Source organism: Hordeum vulgare, chromosome 3H, assembly GCF_904849725.1.
Source record: "Hordeum vulgare subsp. vulgare chromosome 3H, MorexV3_pseudomolecules_assembly, whole genome shotgun sequence".
Taxonomy (NCBI): Eukaryota; Viridiplantae; Streptophyta; class Magnoliopsida; order Poales; family Poaceae; genus Hordeum; species Hordeum vulgare.
In genome coordinates, this window is record NC_058520.1 from 365,913,191 (window position 1) to 365,925,410 (window position 12,220).

Genomic DNA, 12,220 nt, shown 5'->3' on the forward strand with positions numbered 1-12,220 from the left:
TTTGGACTTTGTTTCAAAATCTCCTGTGAAAGGGGTCAAAAACATGGAAAAAACAGGAACTGACACTTGGCACTGAGTTAATAAGTTAGTCCCAAAAAATATATAAAAGGCATGCAAAGCATCCAAAGTTTGACAAGATAATAGCATGAAACCATAAAAAATTATAGATATATTGGAGACGTATCATACACCCGACGGACCCCAACAAAACAGTGTGAATCGGGGCACAACTGGAGCCCAAAATCGACGAAGCACTACACGCTTTTCTGCACGAAAATTGGGACATATTCGCCTGGCACCTATCAGACATGCCAGGAATCCCTTGGGGGCTGGCAGAGCACAACTTGAACATAATAGCCGGTTTCGAACTCATCAAACAAGCCTTGCATCGATTTTCTAAACCTAAACGCCAAGCTATGGGCGAAGAGCTCGCCAAACTACTGGAAACCGGTTTCATCAGGGACATTAAACACCCTGACTAGTTGGCAAGCCTGGTCATGGTACCAAAGAAGGATAAATCATGTCGGCTATGTGTCGATTTTAAAGATCTAAACAAAGCCTGCCCCAAGTATCCCTTTCCGTTGCCCCGAATAGATTAGATTATTGACTCCACAGCCGATCATGATTCCCTATGCTTCCTTGACGCCTACTCGGATACCATCAGATGAAAATGAAGGAATCCGATCAGGCAGCAACGGCATTCAAAACACCCTACGGGCCATTCTATTTTAGCACAATGTCGTTCGGACTGAAAAACGCGAGTGCCACTTATGAGTGCATGATTCATAATTTCTTGGGCAAACAAATCGGAGAAAATAGTAGAGGTATATGTCGACAATGTGGTCGTCAAGACTAGACACGTCAACTAGCTGGTGGACGACCTCAGGGAGACCTTCGCCAATTTACGGGAGTATGATATTCAGCTTAACCAGGATAAATGCGTCTTCGGTGTCCCCGCTGGCAAATGTCATGGGAACGAACCTAACAGTAGAGGTGAGGGGTATGAAAGGAGAGGGCAGAGTTCAGGCCCCTCTCGTGGAGGTAACAACCCTACGTCTCGGTACTCAGGAGCTCTTGTCATGTGGAATGTGTGTGTTACACGGGGTGCGAACCCTTGTGCCAGATGGGAGGGTGGCTTATATAGAGTGTGCTACCCCTCATCAAGGCCCAGGCAACCAAGGGTTCGATTAATAAAGACAAAGGCATACATTACTAATAATGTACATAATAAATGTTACTTATGATGACCAGTCGAATGCCTGCTCGTTGGCCTCCCTGGAGTGGCTTCTGAACTTCTGCGGTTGACTGGCTTCTAGTTCTTCCGAGTGAAAGTCTTTCATTGAGTGGAGGGAGAAACTCTCCGAGTGGATATTCTACTGAGTGACCCATGGCGAGTCAGTCAGAGTCTTCCTTGAAATCTTTGAGTCTTTAATGGTGTGCTTGGGTAGGACATGTACGTGAGGCCTATGACCCTACCCTAGGTACATATCCCCATCATTAGCCCCCGAATGGATCAGGGTTCGAGTGGGAAAGGGGTCGATTTAGATTCTGACAAGACACACAAACTCCGAATGCATGTCAAGGCTTGGCAGAAGTGTGCGTCGATTGAAGTCTTTGTCGTTCACCCTGATCGATTCTGTCATGAAATGCATCCGAGTAAATTTGAAAGCGAAAGCTGGCCCTAGTGATCAACAGGATCTTTTGATGTGACGAGTCGCTCCGTCAGGTCGAGATTTCACGGGGTTCGAAAATTTGGTAAGCGCGCGTTGCACGGTGATGACGCCACGACTGGTGCAAGTGGCAGACCGACGCCTCGATTATCACTCCGTCCTTCTCGCCACCTATCGCGCCCCTCTATTATCGGGATATACAAAGATCTGGTGGGCACATAGGTCAGTGACTCACTCGGGTGGCTATAAAATGAGCCGGCTCTAGGGTTGGAACAGCGCTCGTCCTCAATCCCCTCTTTTTTTCCATCTCCTCAGCCTCGGGAGCGCCGCTTAGATCCGTATCCACCACCATCGTTGAGATGACGAAGGCAAAGACAGGGAGACTTGAGCAAGCCAAGAAAGGAGGTGATGCCAAGAAGTCGTTGGGCGCTCGAGCTGCGGTGTCGCCGGGCTAGATCCGGGGGGATTTTCTCCCGTCGACCATGAGGGAGGTGGACGACCTGAACCTTGTCAACGATGGGCTGATAGCCGCCGAATCGTGGAGGTTGCCGGAGGGGGAAGTCGAGCTGGAGTCGCGCGAAGGTGAGAGAGTCATCCTCCTCACCCACGTAGAGCGAGGTTTTTCTTTGCCTCCTCATACATTCATCCGTGGATTCTTAAACTTTTTCGGTGCTCAACTCCATCACCTTCCTGCAAATGCTATTGCACACCTTTCCGCGTTCATAATATTGTGTGAATGTTTCTTGGGTTGTACCCCTCATTGGGGACTGTTCAAACATATCTTCAATGTACGTTCTCAGTCGGTAAAGAAAGCCAATCCTAGGGATAGTAGAACCAATGTCATCCAACTATGTGGTGTCTTGGGGATCCAGAAAAGGAGTAAGAGTGCGTTTCTGCAAATGACTCTTCCTGAATCTGTCCGAGGCTGGCAATCAACTTGGTTTTATTGCAAAGACGTTGCAGCCCCAAATATGTCATCTGGTCTTCCCCCTTCTCTTTGGAGCGACCTACTGCTCCCAGAACACTGACTGCGTTAGAGGGGGAGAAGGTCCGGGTAGGAATTCTGGTGAATGCATTAGTTGATCTGATCCGTGGCGGGGTGACTCGAATGGACCTACTTGAGACATTTCTCAGAGAGCGTATCCAACCTCTCCAAGCAAGAGACCACGCCATGTGGCATTATTCAGGTCCCGAGGACTCCACTCGGTCGCACCGAGAGGAGGTCTTCGAAGAAACCGTGGCTCAGTGGCTCAGAAGCATCACTGAGGCCTACGACAATCCGCTCGGAGCCAAACAGGTCTTGCCCTTCTCTGTTGAGAACAAGCTCTCGAACATGGTGAGTTATTTCCTTGCCGATTACTTTCGTATCTTTGTCGAGTGATTGAATTTCCGTCTGACTGACTTTGTTGTTTTTATATCTTGTAGCGGTTGACAAACATGTATTCACCCGTGCCAAACGGAGAGCAACTTGATGTCGGTGAAGAGAGTGAAGGCGGAAGCACGGACAGTGACTATGCTGAGGACAACGAGGGCAGCGAAGACGACTTGGAGGAGAGTGAAGAAGAAATTCAGTCTCCTCCAGGCAACGAGTCTCGATCCAAGCATCACCAAGATCCGACAGCTACTCCAAGCAAGACCCTGGTGTCAAGCACCAGGAATATGAAGCGTGACCGGGCCGCAACAACTCAGTCAGCAGAGAAGGCTGTGAAACAGCCCAAACCTGACGCTCCCAAACCTCGGAAGGCTTTGCCCCGAATGAGGATCTTTATGCCAGTCGCTTCAGCGTGAGTGTTTACTTCCTTTCTTTTGTTGTCGTGAAATTTCATGCCTTTGATGTAAGAGTGGAATTTGCTTGTCAGAGCTACTACCTCGATGACGTCGCCTCCTGGAGACGAAGATGATCGCATGGACGTGGATGTTGCAGACGTGGTCACCTTCCAACGGGGTACAACAAATTTTCATTTTGTTTTGTTTCCTGGATAAAATTCGTCGATTGGATTGACTAACATTGTCGATTGACAGTTGTAGACGTCATCCACTTGGAAGACGATGATGAACTGCATCGGTCGACTGCTGAATTTCCTTTAGAACTTGGAGACTCGTCCCGAGCCAAATTTGGGCTTGAGATCCCGCTGTCGAATGCTCCTCCAGCGAGTTCAACCATTATGACTCCAGCGTCGATGGAACAACTTCCGATAACTCCTATGACTTTAGTTGTAGTGCCGACTCCTCCAATGCCTGCATTCTCTCTACATCGTGTCCCAGAATACCAGACTCGAGCCGGTAAGGAGACCATGATCCAGGCCGAGTAGATGATGTTGTGAACCAAGGAGGCATATGAGGCCAACAAATTGGTGTATGACGCCATCTCGTCGCTTCGTGTTAATGTCTGAGTAAGTGGGATTGTAAGTTCATTTCCGATTGAATTTTGTCCATCTTGTGTCTACACCCAGTGGGTGTTTTCTTTTGGCGCATACTTGCTTGTTTCTGGTCCAGTGGGGGCACGCTGAGTGCACCCAGTGGATGTAGTCCTCGAGACCGCTGTCAAATGACGGTGACATCGGCAGGGGTCTTTGGTTGGTTTTTGATAGACACTGACACTCGAGAGGGCAGACCTACGCGAGTGATAATAAGTCCAATGGGGGCACGCTGAGAGCACCCACTGGGTGTAGTCCCCAAGACAGCCGTCGAGTGCTTGCATCGGCGGGGGTCTGATTGAAACAGCTGTAGATATTTGCTTTATCTCTTTTTTTGACTCGGGCAGGCCGGACCTGGTCGAGTGGTGTCGTATCCAGTGGGGGGCACACTGAGTGCACCCACTAGGTGTAGCCCTCGAGACTACTGTCGATTGTGTACGATGGGCGGTAGTCTTAAGAACTTGGACTCGGGGTCCTTTTTTGTACCTGAGTACTTTTATCACTTGGTCTATCGAGTGAATGGAAAGGTCCGAACCAGCAAGATTTATCGTGCAGGTTTCATGGACATCATTTCCATCAACCATGATATGACGCTTTACATGGGTGTGGGGTGGGGCGGCGGGTCACCATCTAGTCGACTAAACTGTTCTTCCTCACTCGGGAGTGGAGAAATATTAGTGTCGACTGAATTACTTGTTTGATGATTTCAGAAATCTTGTGAGCTTGGAACCAAGTATGTAAATTTGGAAAAGGAGAAGAACCAACTCCAGCTGGACTTGGAGGTGGCCACGAATGATGTGAACCTCCTCAAGCAGGCTCTTGAACACAAGGACAAAGCACTCGCTGAGGCTAAGGAGAAATCTGGGGCTGCAGAGAAGAGGTTCACTACAGTCGGCAAATTGGAGGAGGAGAACCCGAAATTGATGCAAGAACGGGCCGACTAGAGCAAGAAGCTTGAACAGATGACCAAAAAGAGGAACAGCTTGGAAAACTACTTGGGCAACTTTGCAAAGAAGATGTTCGGCATGCTTACATGTAACTTCCTTTCACCGAGTGAATTTCCTCCAATTTTGTTGAATGACATTGTAGCCAACTTTCCGTTTTCCCTTCGCGTAGACTTTTTCCAGGACTTTGACAAGGAGACCGAAGAGATCGAGCCGAATCTAGATCCCACCAAGTCACCCGCTGGGGACGTGGTGGCCATGAATATGTTCCGCCTCGACTATCATCTCAAAAAAGTTCAAGAATATGTCGTCCGACTAAGTGCTACCCTGGAGAGGATTGACAAGGAGCTTTGGGCATAAGACACCCTCCAGACTGACCTTGAATCAATGATGGGCTGCCTTGACCACATTCCGAATCGGGTGCAGGCCTGGAAGAAATCTGATGTGCGCTGTGGAGCCAATCTGGCTCTTTCACTCGTCTGGATCCATTGTAAGGAGGCTAAGGAGGAAAGACTGAAGGCGCTCCAGGTGGCCAACACAAAAAAGCTTCAGTTTGAGAACTTCATGGAGATCTTCATCGAGGCAGCCACCCGTATTGCTGATGGGATTGACCTAAACACCTTCGTCGAGCCTGCGAGTCCCGACGCGCCTTGAAAAACTTTGATTACAGTTTAAATTTTGCTTGCCTCGGTATGCCGAGAGATGGTGTAACTGTTGAAAACTTCCTTCGGGCCTTAAGTCCGAGTACTTTTGTTTGCATAGACAACCTTATTCCGTGCTGGAGATCTTGGGTTTATCTGCATTTGGCTTCCCAATCTTTTGCTTGACTAAGCTTGTTTGATTTTTGAATGAACTTGACGTTCATTATCGGAAGCATTTTGAGCTTAGGAGAAACCTTCGTCGCGGCTAAGTCTTCGACTAAGGGAAGTTCTCGTCATTCGGTAAAGTTTTTTACTTAGGCGAAAACTAATTCGCAGCTAAGTATCCGAGTGAATGGGTTGTTATCCACTCGGTTGGATTTTAACTTAGGTGAAGACTTGTTCGCAGCTAAGCTCCCGAGTGAGATAATTGTCCTACACTCGGAGTGTTTTAGAAACTTAGGTGAAATCTCGTTCGCTGCTAAGCCCCCGAGTGAGAGGATTGCTCTACACTCGGAGTGTTTTTAGAACTTAGGTGAAATCTTGTTCGCAGCTAAGCCCCCGAGTGAGAGGATTGCTCTGCACTCATAGGGTATTTAGAAACTTAGGCGAAATCTTGTTCGCAGCTAAGACCCCGAGTGAGAAGGTTGCTCTGCACTCACAGGGTTTTTAGAAACAGGCGAAATCTTGTTCGTTGCTAATGTGACAGCCCGAGACCGATGCTCCATAAGATTTCCCTTTTACTCCTTGCCATTGTGTGATCCGATTGTGTGGCGCAGTCATCATTGCATCATTCACATCATCCGCATTGCATCGGCACTCCATTGCCGCTAGTTTTAAAAACATGTATGCATTATTAGTTGTGGTTCTCTCCGTTCGCATCGTAGACCGTTTTGAGGCCAACCACACATGCACACACCCGCGACATCGTTAAAAATATTGTTTTAAAGGTATCCAAAAATATTTCCGGATTGGGTTGAAACTTGGCGTGCGGTCTTATTTTAATGTAGGTGGGTCGTCTACCAAATTTTGTCGCAATCGGAGTTTGTTTGATACCCGAACCGTTAAACCTGTAACGGCACTATAGCTGGTCAATTGTCGGACGTTTTGGTATTTTAAACTCTGTCGCCGGGTTGCCTGTTTTTCTCTCTCAATTCTATGCCTAGCCCCTCTACATAGTGCACAAACCCTATGGGCAACCTATCCCAAAGACCTCCCGGAACCCGGAACCAACGTTCGTGACCGCTGGATCCGGATCAACCGTGTTTTACCATAAACCGTCACCGATTTGTCAATTGGACGCCCTAACGTAATAATCTCGGTCGTTTGATTTTAATCGAAGGGATGAGATAGCCCTAACCCAACCAACCTCGTGTATATATATGTGTGTGTAGCAACCCTAAATTCTAGGAGGTCTGTCCCATTCCCCCATCCTGCCACCGCCAGCTACATCTCCCTCCTCGTGATCCTCCATGTCTAGATCCGCCGCCACTGCTTCATTCAACCAGCCAACACGGTTCAGTCAGATCCATCAAACTTGTCCATTTGTGGTCAGTTCGGACAAACGGGAGGCCTCCTCGACGCAGCGACCGACAACCCCGCAAGGCCGAGTGCCTCATTCCCCTCTTCTCTAGCCTCGATCCAGGTTGGATCAAAGCAGCACCGGCGAGCGCCACCACCAGGTCGAGACAATCTCGAGCACCTGCCCCTGCTCCTTCTCTCCCTCATCTCATATATCTCTTTGTCTTGCAGCATCAGTATCGTGGGAGAGCCCGAGGCAGTCCTCACCGCCCAGTCGTCGCCCCAAGTTGTGCCTCCCTCTCTAGTGACGAATCCAACACCAACGCCGTCCACGGGTCGCACCTCCTCCCGTCCTCGCGCCCACAATCCCCAGACGAGAGGCTCCTGCACGACGAGCTCCTGGTCGAGCCCCGACACGTCACCATCTTGCGGGTACACCTGCATTTCCCCTACGCTCATGTTGGAAATATGCCCCGACACGTCACCATCTTGCGGGTACACCTGCATTTCCCCTACGCTCCTGTTGGAAATATGCCCTAGAGGCAATAATAAAATGGTTATTATTATATTTCCTTGTTCATGATAATTGTCTATTGTTCATGTTATAATTGTATTAACCGGAGACATAATACATGTGTGAATACATAGAACACAACATGCCCCTAGTGAGCCTATACTTGGCTAGCTCGTTGATCAATAGATGGTTATGGTTTCCTGGCCATGGACATTGGATGTCGTTGATAACGGGATCACATCATTAGGAGAATGATGTGATGGACAAGACCCAATTCTAAGCATAGCACAAGATCGTGTAGTTCGTCTACTAGAGCTTTTATAATGTCAAGTATCATTTTCTTAGACCATGATATTGTGCAACTACCGGATACCATAGAGTGCTTTGGGTGTATCAAACGTCACAACGTAACTGGGTGATTATAAAGGTGCACTACAGGTATCTCCAAAAGTGTCTGTTGGGTTGGTACAAATCAAGACTGGGATTTGTCGCTCCGTGTGACGGAGAGGTATCTCTGGGCCCACTCGGTAATGCATCATCATAATGAGCTCAATGTGTCTAAGGAGTTAGCCACAGGATCATGTGTTACGGAACGAGTAAAGAGACTTGTAGGTAACGAGATTGAACAAGGTATAGGGATACCGACGATGGAATCTCGGGCCAGTATCATACTGGTAGACAAAGGGAATTGCATACGGGATTGAGTGAATCCTCGACATCATGGTTCATCTGATGAGATCATCATGGAACATGCGGGAGCAAACATTGGTATCCAGATCTCGCTGTTGGTTATTGGTCGGAGAGATGTCTCGGTCATGTCTGCATGGTTCCCGAACCGTAGGGTCTACACACTTAAGGTTCGGTGACGCTAGAGTTGTAATGGGAATTGTATGTGTGGTTACGAAGGTTTTTTCAAAGTCCCGGATGAGATCCTGGACGTCACGAGGAGTTCTGGAATGATCCGGAGGTAAAGATTTATATATGGGAAGTCCAGTTTCGGTCACCGAAAAGGTTTCGGGGTTTATTGGTATTGTACGAGGACCACCGAAAGGGTACCGGAGGTCCATCGAGAGGGTCCACCTGTCCCGGAGGGCTGCATGGGCCGAAAGTGGAAGGGAACCAGCCCCTCGTGTGTTGGTGCGTGCCAAGAGAGGAGGGCCCAAGGCGCCTAGGGCTAAGCCCTAGGGCGTGGGGCTGCCACCCACCCACTTGGGTGGCAAGCCACCCCTAGGGCGTCGCCGCCCCCTCCTCTTAGGGTTGTCGCCGCCCCTCCTAGGGGAACCCTAGGGTGGCCGTCCCCCTCTCCCTCCCTCCTATAAATAGAGAGGGTTTTGGGAGGGATCCACAAATCTTGATCACCACCCCTGGGCGCAACCCTACCTCTCCACCTCTCCTCCTCCGTGGTGCTTGGCGAAGCCCTGTCGGGAACCACAAGCTCCATTGACACCATATCGTCGTGCTGCCGGAGCTCTCCCTCAACTTCTCTTTCACCCTTGCTGGATCAAGAAGGAGAAGACGTCCCCAGACTGTAGGTGTGTTGAATGCGGAGACACCAAACGCTCGGTGTTAGGATCGAATCGCCGCGAGTACGACTCCATCGACCGCGTTCATAGTAACGCTTCCGCTTTGCGATCTTCAATGTTATGAAGATGATCTTCCTCTCTCGTTGTTTGTTTCTCCTAGTTTGATCTTGGTGACACGTAGGAAAATTTTGAACTATTACCACGTTCCCCAACAGCTCAATCCCAATGCCCGTGGATCCGGCCTCTCCAAGCTCCGTCGTTCCATTCCCGGCCTCCGCGCCCGCCGTCATCGCCGGAGCAGCGCCCAGCCTGCCGACCTCTGAACCCCCACCAAGGCTTCTGTTTTGTCCTAGATCCATTCTGTCATGCATAGACAATACGATGTTAGTGCTAGTTTTGTACACGAACATGTCGTAGCCGAGCTGGTCAACCCACAACGCTACAACCACGAGCTAATGTGTTCGATTCCCAGATGTCCCAATTTTTGTCATGGTCGTTGCACTGTGCTGCTACTGTCTCGTAGTTGTTTTTATTTAACGTGCGAATTTGCTAGATTTCAGAAACTAGCATTACTTTGTAACGCCCGTAACTTTTCAACCGTGTGTCGGATCAGATTAAGTTATATATGTAGAACATGTAGAATTTCGTGTAGATTAATATTTTTCTAGCTCTCATGCATATTTAAAACTGTTAGCCTTGCTGTTTGCATTCGTTGCATGTCGACGTGTTAGAAACGGTTTAGGTCGTAGTTAATTAACCGTACCTCCGTTGGAGATGAGCCATATATGTAAATGGACTAGAACGATGAGTAGAATCATGTGAATCACTTTGTTTTGCCGTTTAACAAACATAAAATGTCATTAGCATAGATCTTGATAGATTACAAAGTTAACATATAGGGTCATCTCGGAGATGTTATATGTTGTTTCCGGCCTCATTTAAAATGCCTAGATAGGTAGGTCAATTGTGCTTCACCCCTTGATGTGTTTAACAACATTTAATATTTTCATGTAAACAAATGGGAGTGGACTAAATAATTAAATGTGAAGTTTTGTCAATATGCAACTCGTTGCATAGTGAGCTTCACTTAATGTGTGGCGTTTGACTGTGTGGATAGCCATGCCATGCCTTGCATATTTGAACTGGACATGCATCATATTAGGTTGTGCATCATGTCATGCATGTGGTGTGGTGAATATCGTGTGTTGATTCTTGTTTCCGTTTTGCTTCGTCTCGATAGAGTCCGAACCGCTTTGGAGTGTGAGGATCCGTTCGACTACGTTGATTCGTCTCCTTCACGGGGTCGTTATTCTTCCAAGCAGGATCTCACGCAAGATGACCATTTCCCTATATACCATTACTATCAATGCCATGCTAGTTGTCTTGTTTCTATCGCTATGTTTTGCTGCCTACCACATGTTAAATGTCAGCCTCTCGACATCGCCATGAAACCTTCAACCTTTTCACAACCTAGCAAACCAATGTTTGGCTATGTTACCGCTTCCTTAACCATGTGTTAGGGTTGCTAGTTGCAGGTGCAATTGCTTCCATGTGAAAACATGGGTTCCTTGTTTTATCACCATATTTATTGCTATTTAAACTAATGCACATATATACTTGGTAAAAGGTGGAAGGCTCGTCTTTCTAGCCTGCTGTTTTGTTCCACCTTTGTCGCCTTAGTTTCGGCTACCGGTGCTATATTCCATAATTGAGCGCTCCTAACATGATCGGGGTTGTTATGGGGACCCCCTTGATAATTTGTCTTAGTTTAAAACTGATCTGACAAGGCCCAACTTTGGTACTACATTTGCCTAATAACTAATGAACCACATAGGGAGTAATTAACCCAAGAAAATTTAATCAACTCCCGGGCCAGTGCTCCTCATGAGTGTTGGTCCGAAATAGAGCAATGTGCGGGGCCAACCCAGGGTAACTTGGGTGATTTCCATCAGGTCACTGTACGCGTAGCTTATCCGCCGTGTCCTGAGAACGAGATACGCGGCTCCTATCGGGATCGTCGACACGTCGGGCGGCCTTGCTGGATTAGTTTTACCTTTGAAGAAATATCTTGTGCATCGGGATTCCGTTGATGCTTTGGGCTATCTTAGAGTTGAGGTTTTCCACTAAGGAATCCGAGGAGATCACGAGTTTCGTGATTGAGGTTTTCTATGTGGCTTCTGGTTATTTGTGATGGACTAGTTGGAGCACCCCTGCAGGGTTAAATCTTTCGGAAAGCCGTGCCCGTTATTATGTGGCAACGTGGAAACTTTGTTTAACATCTTGTTCTAGATAACTTGAAGTTAAATTAATTAAAAGTTGTGAATTGAGTGCGTAACCGTGACTGTATCTTTCGTGAGCTCCTTCTCCGATCGAGGACATGGTGGGGTTATGTCTGACGTAAGTAGGTGTTCAGGATCATTCATTTGATCATTATTAGTTCACATCCAATATGCATTGATCATCCCCCTCTTTTATTCTTGTACTCGTAAGTTAGCCACCTCAAATAAATGCTTAGTCGCTTGATGCAGCCTCACCACTTAACCATACCTCACCCATTAAGCTTTGCTAGTCTTGATACCTTTGGAAATGAGATGGTTGAGTCCCTGTGGCTCACAGATTACTGGAACACCAGTTGTAGGTACAGGTAAAGAGTTACTTTGACGTGAGTGTGATGATTGGCTATTTGGAGTTTCTTTTTCTTCTTCTTCGATCTAGGATGGGTTCCAGGCCGGCAGGCTGGGATAGCAAGGATGGACGTCGTTATTTTATCGTTTGTTTTCATCCGTAGTCGGACCCTCCTCTTCTTCATGATGATTGATTATTTTGTTGTATTATGTGACTCTGATGTAGCTTGTGGCGAGTGCAAGCCAATTCCATATACTCATCTTTTCAGTACATGTACTTGTAACAATATCCATTCTTGCAAAATGACGAGATGCGTTTCTATCCCTGTTAAGGCCCTCTAGCCAAAATAAAGATAGGACCACATCTTG